The following is an 11,327-nucleotide window of genomic DNA, read 5'->3' as shown; positions in this document are numbered from 1 at the left end:
AATTTTTTTTTAGCAGCTCTTGCACATCATGGTCCAAAGTTTTTAACTCTGGGCTATACCTGATTGAAGCATCTTTTAACTGTATCCTGATAAGCCCAAGGCTTCCTAAGAAAGAGAATGTGAATGTAGTTCTTAAAGGCTCTCATCCTTGGCACCTCTCTCCATAGCCAGCCTGCTGCTTCTATTCTACAGGCTATTAGAATTAAAATGTAAAATGCTGTGTTTTCCCCTCTTCACTATCAAATTGTCGGACTTTTCTGATCCTCAGTTTCCATATCTATAAAATAGAAATAAATACATTCATCTTGAAAAGTGGCTGTAATGATTTTAATTATATTCTGGAAATTCCCGGTCACCACTGACTTGTAAAATTTTAACTCTTTCCCTTCTGTACACAATTCAAAATCCATGTTAATGGTAATTTGCAAGTATGACCCTAGAAAAAGGATTAATCCTAAGCAATCTAATCTCTTCTCCAGCATCACATGGGTGATGACCTCTAACTAACTCAGGGGTTGCATATGCCTCAGTTTCTCTGCAGACTAAAGAGCAGCTGGAGGAATACCGTCTGTTAACAATACCCTTTTGCTGGGAAGAAGTAAATAAAGGCATAGCCTAATGCTCTTTCAGATAAGGAAGGCTGAGTTCTTACTGCCATAAGGACTTGGCAGTAAGAGAGAGCGAGAGAGAGAGATTAAAACTGAAGAATACAGGTTCATCCAACTGGCTCCCTCTTATCCAAGGAGGAAACCCGCACAGGCTGTTCCAAACACCTGGCTCCCTCCTGGATTCTGAAGAATCCTCACAGGTTCAAGAAGTGCCACTGTGTATTCATTAGAGTCTGACCCTCTGTTGTAAACTTAGTGTCCTTGCAGAGAGGAGGAACACTTCAGTTTGATGGAGTTGTGAGCGCACTGAAAACAATAGCTTTAGACACCAGGAAAAATGACAGACTATTCAACAAAAGTCATCTGCTTTGTGACTGGAAATAAGGTGGGGAACAGTTTCCCAAATACTGTATATTACTGAGCAGATGTATAAGAATCAAAGGGAAAATGGTTGCCAGGGAGACAAGACACTCATGCCAACTGTGTCGCAGACTAATCATAAAACGTCTCCAGGGGGCATTGTATAGCCACAAGCACAGGCAGGAACACAGCCAAGCCAGGCATCCAGATGTTGCCCTTGGAACTGGGCACCCATTTCAGGGGCTGGCATCTGCCTTCTGCCAAGCAGAATGTGTGTGGCCACATCTGCTCGCTGCAGAAAGTTAACACACACTAAACGCAGAGGAAAGGTTGCCATAAAATAATGATTTGGCACCATGCATCAGGAAAATATTAAATATTAGATGAATCTTCTGTTAACCCCGAGTACATTTCCACATTGCTCTTTCCTAACTACAACTCACCCACATCCCATCTCTTGCTAATATCCATTCTGTTGAGCTGAAAACAATCTTGTTTGCAAATAATATCTGAATTATTTACAATCTCCCAAAAGTATATTTGACAGCAAAAGAGAAAGAAGGTTGGAATGGACTAGTTTCTCCAATTAATCCAATAAAATATAGCTTTTTACTTTGCAGCTCTTAAAAAAAAAAAACATGATATACATCTGTACCTGTGACTATGCTATGAAATTACTATCTCTGATAAAAAACAGTGGTATTTTCAAAGTGTTTATGTTCACTATCATCTATTCTCACTTGGAATGATGAGATTTTTGAGAAATAAGTTATGATTTCTTAATATCTTCAAGAACTTTCTTTATGACCAGAGAAAAGTTCCATGAGGTATAATTTAAATGTGTACTATATGTGAGATATATATATATAATTTCATAGTATACAGGACTTTTTTCATATATTCTGTGTGTGTGTGTGTATTTAAAGACCCAAATAATTTTCAGTTGGACTTAAGGTGTTTTAAATAAAGTCTTACTAAGTTGTGAAAAGGCTGAGCTGGTCTTGAACTTGTGATCAGTCGATTGCCTCAGCTTTCCAAGGTAACTTGGATTACAGGTATGTGCCTTGTGCCCAACTTTTTGTATTGTATTCTTAACCTATCTCTAGAAATTAGTTCAAAGAGGTACTATTAATCCTTTTTGGTTTTTTAAGTCAAGGACACTGGGGCCCAGAGAGGCTTAAATATTTTTTTCAAAGTCAAAGAAGTAATAAGAGAAAAACTTAGAGGAAGTCACGAAATGACTATATGGTTAGTGTCAATTGGAAATTGGCTGTTCTCTTCATTCAAAGAGATTCTGTCCTTAGATTTAAAAGAATAATGATCAAAACTCCTTTCCTACCCAAACTGGAATGGCAGAATTTTAGTTGGTTCTATTGAATAAGAACCGCCTTACTAGAATACTAGTATTCTGCTGCAGAATAACAAAGCAGCACAAATCCACTAGCTTAAAACAGTACCCAGTTATTATCTCATAGCTCCTGTGAGTCAGGGTTCTGGGCACAGGGTGTCTGAACTGGAATCCTACTTAAGAGTTATAAAACTAATGTGTCAACAAAAGTACGTTCTCTTTCATAGGTTGTGAGCATGGACTCTCTTCCAAGCCCAGTCTAGTTTTGTGTGAAATCCAGTTCCCACATATGTAAGAGGGGTCAGAGGAGGTTACTTCCTTAGTGGCCTGCAGGGGGCAGCATGCTCATCTCTTCAAAGCTGACACATTTCTCATTTGATCCTTCCTTGTTTAGAGCAACAACACTATACTCACTCCTATCATGTCTGGGATTTCTTTGACTCCTCTTATACCTTCCTGTTCTGCTTTGTTTAACAGTCTTGATAATGACAGCAGATCTACCTGGACAATTTGTACCTTAAGTCCAACTGAAAATTATTTGGGTCTTTAAATACAAATGCAATATCCCTTCCAAACAGTACCTGAATTGGTGTTTGATCAAATGATCAGGATCATCTTAGACTTCTGCCTAACACACTACTCCAAATGTGGGCTTTGGACCAGATCATCAACATCATCTGGAAGCTTGTTGGAAATGCAGAATTTTTCAGGCCTCACTCCAGATCTACTGAAGCAGCATTTATTAAGAATATCAAAAGATCCATATGCAAATTAATAAGAAGAACATGCTTGGAATGTAGCTGGTTTTCTTGTTGTTGTTGTTTTAATTTGATTTGATTTTGCTGCAGACATTGGATTGGCAGAAACAGGAAGCCTGTCATTAAGTTCTCTTATTCTATCTTGGTGGTGTTTCTTCTCTCCCTTTCTGACATAGAGAAAAGGGGTCAGATAAGGCCAAAGGCAACTTTCTGGATCATGGCCTGCAAGTGTAAGCAGAGCTGATCCTGCCGAGCAGTGGAAGGAAAGGGATTTTTCAGAGCATTTGCAATGAAGCTTTTGATGGTTTATTACTTCTTAGCCTTTAGCATTCTTAGTGGCACTTCTTTGCTGCTGAGAGTGGACAATCTTGAGAATATTATGAGATCTTTTAGTGTTTGTTTATGGTGCATGGCTGAAAAGTTTAAAACTTTAAATGAAAATAGATCCCTTTGCAGAGCAGGGATAATAGTTAGAAGACAAAAATCAATTTTGTTTTAGATGGAGGGAATTATGCACCATCCGATTGTTACGATATGCTGCATTATTTAGGCTGTATCTCATAGGGGCCAGCTTACCACAAGCGCATATTGATTTCATGTCCACTTAGCTATAGACTGAGATGGGACCATAAGGAAATCCAGGAGCTGTTGGTCAAGGGTTTTAAACATATGCTCAGCTGCCCAGGGCTAATCAAACTTACCAAAAGAATGTTCAAACAACTGATTGCACCTCCACTTGGTGCCAGCATGTCCACAATATGGTGACTCTTTAATCAACTCAAGTTGATGTAGAGCGAATTAAAAAAAAAAAATGCTGAGATCAAAGTTCAACTGGAACTTTGTAGCTAATGATAAAATGAACCCCTGCTGAGAACAAATAGAAAAAGGAGGGACTAAATCAGGAAGTATATGGATTTAGAAAGTGACCATATGTATATCAGTGGCAAAAGGGAAGGGGGCAGAGAGTCATTCAATGCAGGGAGAAGCTATACTTCCCTTTTAAACAATTAAGAGCCAGAAATATCTAGTATCCATTTCAAAGATGCTATAAGACTTATGTAATATGTGTTATGAAATGTTATATATTACATTACATCAAAACACACTATCATTTCTGGCATTTAGGAGATATGCTAGAAATTTTTCCTAGAACATAAAACGTTAAGTATGATAGAATTTTTTCTTTGATTTCTGATTTCTTTTCTAATGGTAACTGTTCAATATTGAAATAGGAGGTTCCCTCTGATATTAATAGTACTAGTATCAATGGGCTAATATTACTAAATTTAATAGGCATTATTGAGTAACATCACTTTGCCAGATGCTATGCCATATGCTATGGATAAAAAATAAACAAGCCTTTGTTTCTAGAAGCTTTCACTCCAGAGTAGCAGATAGACATGCAGATAATTATATAATAATTTGACATGACTATTAGGAGGTAATGGAAATTGGTATATAAAGAGGCAACGCTTCAAATCTAGGAAACTAAGTGGCAAGAATGAGGAAGAACTCACAGAGTCAATATTTCAATATGTCTTAACAAATGTATAATAGAAACTCTTCCAACAGAGTGGAAAAATAACAAAGTGGCAAAATAAAATTAGTATGTTTTGTTTAAAAAGGTACCAAAAATAAGTGTGAGTATTGGTACAGATGTGTTGTAGCATCCTCTAGAGATTAGTGAGCAAATGGGAATATCTCAGTTTCAAAAAGAGGGAAGTCAGGAGAGGAAAAACAGAAAAAAAATAATAATTTAGAGTAAATTATGCTATAGCTTAAGAATTTATATTGTAAATTCTAATATTATATAAAAGTTCTGCTCATTGTCCCCAGAGCAGTAGTAGGCATGTTTTACAGATGCACAAGTGGCAGCCCATTGAGGTGAAGCAACCTGTTCAGGCTTTTACAGCAAATAAATGTTAGGAAGTCTAAAACTGCTGTTTCTACTCTAACTCATGATGATCTACACCATAAAACACTTCAGTCCATCTTTCCTGAATATTGTTTTCTGATTAATCCAAAAAGTTTCAAATCTGGATGCCTGAATGAATACAGGTGTAGCACAGAGCATTGTGCTTGCTCCTAGAAATCAATTAATCAATGTAAGTTCTCTTCTCTTCTTCCTTCTAAGAATTTCCATTTTTCCTACTCACAAGTAAACTGTCTGCATGTTAAGCTGTAGAAAGATCAACAACGCTTTTCTGTTGACCAGCTTCCTCCAGTCTAGATTGTAAATTAACCATGCTTAGAAAGGACATCTTTCTAAAATCTATAATGTTTTATTGATCATAACTAATAATTTCAGGGCACAGTGTCTGGCAATCTCTGGACTCACCGGTTTGCATCCCATATTTAATCTTCAAAACAATATAAAGTAGACACTTTCTCATGACACTTTTTAGATGATGGAGTAACAGTGCAAAATGACAAGGTCAAATTTATTTGCACAATTACAGAGAGGCAGGGTCTCAGTGAGTAACAAGTCTGTTTGTAGTATATATGTTCTTAACCCTGCACTTAATTAAGCTGCATCTTTTACCAAGCAGGTGGCCAGAAATGGTAGAAATAAGAACTATTTACTGAGTATCCAGAGTCAGTATGACACGAGAGAGGAGATTCGAGATTTGGGCCAAGGAAAAGAGAAGTATAACCACTGGAAATTAACTATTTTGTATATTATAAAAGGTGGAAGGTATTTCCTGAATGAAACAGTTTTCTTTTCTTATTTTTTTTTATTTTTAATTTAGGAGCTCAGAATCGATTACTTTGCTTTCCTTGGCTGGAGTCATTTTAGGCAAGCAGCATCGTCATCACCATCAGCAGCAGCGAATATGATCATTAGGCTTTAAATTGCCCTTAAATTCTTGGTCATTTCCTAGTGCAGTCGGATTTCAAGTTGGTTATTACATTACAAAATGGAATGTGTTAAGTTTGCTCAAGTTCATCTCTGGAGTTTACATCAGAGTGCTGTGATTAGACAGTATTTGGACTGGAGCTAAAATTGACATTTTCTTAGAATATATAAAGATTAGAAAAACTACTTTCCAAAATAAACAAAGACTAAGAAAATTCCAATCTGATTAAAAGTCTGAAAATAGACCTTTGACATCACATCACAAGTTACTGTACATGCAGCTCCAATACCCAAGTCATGGAAGCAGCAAATGCTATCCAGTGGTAAACTTTGGTACTTAAGTGGATCATCCTTGAAGTCCTTGGCCAATAGATACTACATTCTGAGAAACCTATAAGGGAGAAAATAATAGCTTTGTGGAATGACTTGGATTTGAATCTTAGGCTTTATAAATAAAGAACTCTAGGAATTTAAGACAACATCTCTTAAATCCTGGCAGCCTCAATTTTTTTTTTTAATCTATAAAGTAGGAAGAAGAATATTTACCTGGGAGAATTGTTTGGAAGACAAAAGTGATAGAAAGTATATTGATCATCTTGTGTTGTGCCTATATGTTGCAAGTGCTCAATACAAATTTGTTTATTAACTGTGCTACATTAATAAGTTAAAAGATAAGGATGACAAATATAGCTACATTGTGCTGATGTACATTGTGGCACATACAGGTAATCCCAGTGTCACACATGCATGCACACACAGACACCACCCACACACAAACACACACACACACACACACACACACACACATACATTGCTTTCCAGGAGAACAGGATATACTTCTTCCACTAATCTCTACTGATTATCTCCACCAAACACACATACACATATACATAAACACTTATAATCTATGTTTTGATTCCTAAAAAGCCATGAATTTCTCACTCATTAGGAAATAAGAAAATCTTTCAACCAATTCCAAGTTCCATGAACATTCATATAATAGTAATTAAATTTAATATTCTCTGATAAGTGTTAATATGCTTATGAAACTTTGAGTCTTTCTTATAATTCTATATCTGCTTATGCATAATCTATTTCCATTCTCCCTACCCCCAATAACTCAGAGGTTGTGAGTCTGTAACCTAAGCTATACCTTAAGAAAAATAATTTTTAATGCATATTTTTGAAAAACAAAATTTCTCTGCTTTATGATGTTAAAGTCATAGTAAATTATCATGACTAATTAACTTAATTTCAACTGAATGTAACAAATACTAATAGCAGTTTGGAAGCCAAAATCAATGCTGGTGGTTTATATGTACCAGAGGGAATAAGCAAAACATGGTTCCTCTTCTCTTGGAACAATCATGACAAAAGGGGACATTGTATTAAGTATATTTTAACATACATAAACAATAACTATATTTTCTGTGGCAAATTAGTTCAGGATTTCAGGAAAGTACAAAATAGGAAGGGCACATGTACTTGGGAGAGTTAGTAAGAAGTACACCTTCATAAGGTAAGAAGATAAAGAAGAGTTAGGGACCCCTAATACATTTGTTGTTTGGGAAGCACATTTCATAGTAACCACTGAAAATTTTTAATACCACCATAATGCAACAACAGAGAAAATTCCATATAACTATGTCTGATTTTATTCTTATCTGCAGTGTAGGTTTATAATCTCATTTGTGTGGACAAGGTGGAAAAGAGAAAAAAAATGTTTATTTCTCTCATTTGGACATTGCAATATTATATATTTTTTTCCTGAAGAGTCAAACATCAAAGAAATGAGGGTTTAAAAAATACTTTATACTTAATATGCAAATTCTATTTGGAGTGTTATCTTGAAATTTGCCTGTAGTGATAGTGGCCTAAACACACATCACTAAGTTCAATTTAACTGCAATTATGTGATAATGTGACTAACATACCCTAATGGAAGAAAATCAGAGAAATCTTAAAAAAGAAAAGAGTCTGATATCATGTATGCTCCCTTCTTCCAATTTTCATCTAACCAAGGACCTTTGAATTTTTATGTTACTGCATATCAATGAAGAATTTCTGACATCTTGAAACTATAAAGTGTAATTTATTCCATTATCTTTTGCTGTTCAGCACTGAATTTCTCATTTTTTCGTTTGAGAATACATAAGTCTTAATTCTTCTCAAGTACCTACCGACTGCAAGAACTTCCTTATGAAAGAGCACAATTTCTATCACAATGCAATTCAACCGCCAACTGCCTAATTCTTTCCTCTGTATCTTTCTTTCTTTTTTAAACCAACACGTACATGTAAGCGAGCGTGCATGGACATGTTACTCTGCTAACATTATTTGCAGTTTTTCAAATGTGCCATAACCTTGAACATTTCTGAAGCTTTGGACATGGGCTTTCCTGTACCTGGAATGCAGTGTCCATTCTTTATCAACCCAGAGAGTTCACATTCACATCCAAAACCTAGTAAACATCTTCCCTTATCTAGTAATTATTCTTTCATTCCATTGGATTTACAGGGTTAATCATAAACTCCTCTATCTTGACTCTGTACTTGTATTTCTATCTTTCCCCTAAAAGATGAATCTGTCTCTCCTATTTTGGGCTAACTTTAAGGGGATATGACTAATCACCTTTTGCCTCCTCCAGAGAGGCTTATTCTTTGAGAATAATGCTCTGCAGTTGCCATCTTTAATTATTTAATCATGTTATCTCAGAATTTGTGTTTTGTAATATGGGTCAATGGAACACGTGCCTGGGGCTTGGAACCTTGGTTCTTCAGGGGTTCCACCACTGACAGTCTCCAAGAACATATTCTCACATGTCCACCCTCTCATCCACTGGGAACCCTGTCAGTATAGCCTACCCCTCTCCATGATTCAGCCACTGCTGTCATCCTCTACTTGCTGTGCATGCCAGCAGGGTCTCAAGCCCCACAGCCTCTGGGAGGAGGGAGTTGTGGCAGCCATACCACACTGTGGGTAGCACCCCACAGCATTTGGAGGTGACTGGCCAAACAGAGAATGCTGCTGGATGGAAGTGAGTCTCTCCAACCCCTATCCAGATAACTAGCTGCTCCTGGCATACGTATTTAAAGATCCTTTGAAGGTTACCCATCTACCATTGGTTGCCATGGTAAACTCATGAGATGAGGAGGTGCCTATTCAGCTTCCAGATCCTGCCTAGCTAGGCAATGAATGAGTCTGGGCAGGAGGGCCAATCCCAGGATAATGAAGACAGTTTGCACTTATCAGGATCATCCCAATCCTCCCTCTGCTGACTCTTCTTTAGGCTGATGATCTCCCTCCTTCCATCCAGTTTTGATTCTGGCTTGCATTTGTCTCTTCTCAGGTTAGATCAATTCACCTTCCAAGAATGTGCCACGTAATGAAAGTGTACAATTTTAGTAATTCTGCAAAAGTCCTCTGATATTTCCATTTAAAACTAGTTACATAATCTAAAAATCAATGGTAAAATTAATGCCAACAATTTAATTATTTTGATTGCTCTTTACTTAGAACAGCATTTACTAGTACAATAAAAATAACTGAAAAGAACAAAACACCATGACACATAAGGGAGACTCTGTGGAAAAAGGATAATATCTCTGTGTACCTTTAATGAGTTTTTATCCTGATTTTTGTACAAAGAACACAGAATTATTTTTCAAGACCTGAAATACATACAGCCAGAACTCTTTGTTAAACTGGGTTTCTTAAGGTTTGGGCATATGACTTTTCAATTTGCTATTCTGAATCTAGCATAAAATCTGGCATTTATCACACCTTCAGTAAATGCTTTTTGAGATATGCATTAATTTGATTTATGTTATGTACATATGTGTGTTATATATACGTGTCTGTGTAGCACCTAAATATTTACATATTTATATAGCATAAATGGCATATAGTATAAATGATTATGTAATGACATGAAAGAGATATAAAATGTTTAGAAAACTAATTTCAAACAATTTTGTCTTCCAATTATCATTCTTAATAAGAGAATACTGCTTTAGTCCCTTTGAATTTAAAAGGTCATTAATCCAGATGCTAATCTAATCAATACTATATTAAATGAACTATAAAAAGTAAATTAATATCAAGTAAGTGGATTCGTTGCGCTATAAGCCTTTAGAACGTATCTGGTGTCAGCAAATTTCTGTGAGAAATGAGTCCTGTTTACACCAAACAGAATTCACTTATGAAAATCTTGGACTGAATTTTCTTTATTGTTTACACTTTGATTCACTGTGAAAGCTAAAATGAATATGAATTTTATTACAATTTTTAGTTTGTATACTTTCTAAGTGCTTATCATTTTTTTAACACCTGTAGTTAAATGTAGACAAAACAGAATTTGGTATAAGCAGATGTCTTTTGATATGAATTTTTCCAGTACATTAGGTTCTAAGTAGCTTATTTTTTCTGCAAGCAACACTTTCACTTATTTAAAAAAGTTGGAAATATGTTTAATAGTGCATGTGTAGAGACACACAAACTTACACAAGTAGACACACATACACATAGTCACCTGCATACAAACACACATGGAAATTGACATAGATACATAAAAGCACACATGAATATAGATAAAACAGATGTTTGCACAGATAGATATACATAGGCACACAGATACAATAACAGACCCAAACACATATACACAGGCATGCATACATGCACACTGATGTAAATGCACACACAGATCTGTATATACAAACATAAACTCAGATACAGATACAGACATACTTGCACATAATTACATATTCATATACACACATAGCTCATCTGCATACACATACTAACACATGCAGAAATATACAAGAACATATATGTATTCACAGACACACTCATACATGCAGATACACACACACACATATTTACTTTCTATCATTTGCCTTTGAGGTTGAACAAAACTGAAGAAAAGGGTAAAACATTTGATGAGATGTTTCAGAAACAGCAAATGATATAAAAGATAAAAAGAAAATATATATATAAATCATTTCTATATCAAAAAGCTACCATCCCTTCTAATCAGTTTCAAATAATTAAGTAACTTTAGTTAATAAATATTTCCTGAGCATCTAAAGTGGCAGGCCCTTTCCTAATGCTACAGTTCACAGGAAGCACACATTTCCTTGACATGGGTTAGAATACAAACCTTCCTTTCAATTTTCATAATATATTATAGACTTATTGTAAAAGTGTCAGTGCACCGTGATGTGCCTTAAGAGCTCAGAAGAGAGTGTAATAATTGAGAAGCATACGCCCCCAAAGACTTTCTTTCTCACCCTATCTTTATACATCGTTCTTTACCCCAAATCAAAAGATAGACACATCTTAAAAAACCATTCAAAAAAAAAAAAACCTTCTCCCATCTGCCCTCCTCCTATATTTGT

Source organism: Callospermophilus lateralis, chromosome 18 (genome assembly GCF_048772815.1).
Source record: "Callospermophilus lateralis isolate mCalLat2 chromosome 18, mCalLat2.hap1, whole genome shotgun sequence".
NCBI classification, from domain to species: domain Eukaryota; kingdom Metazoa; phylum Chordata; class Mammalia; order Rodentia; family Sciuridae; genus Callospermophilus; species Callospermophilus lateralis.
The sequence above is the reverse complement of the archived record's forward strand: the minus strand, read 5'-3'. Positions refer to the sequence as shown.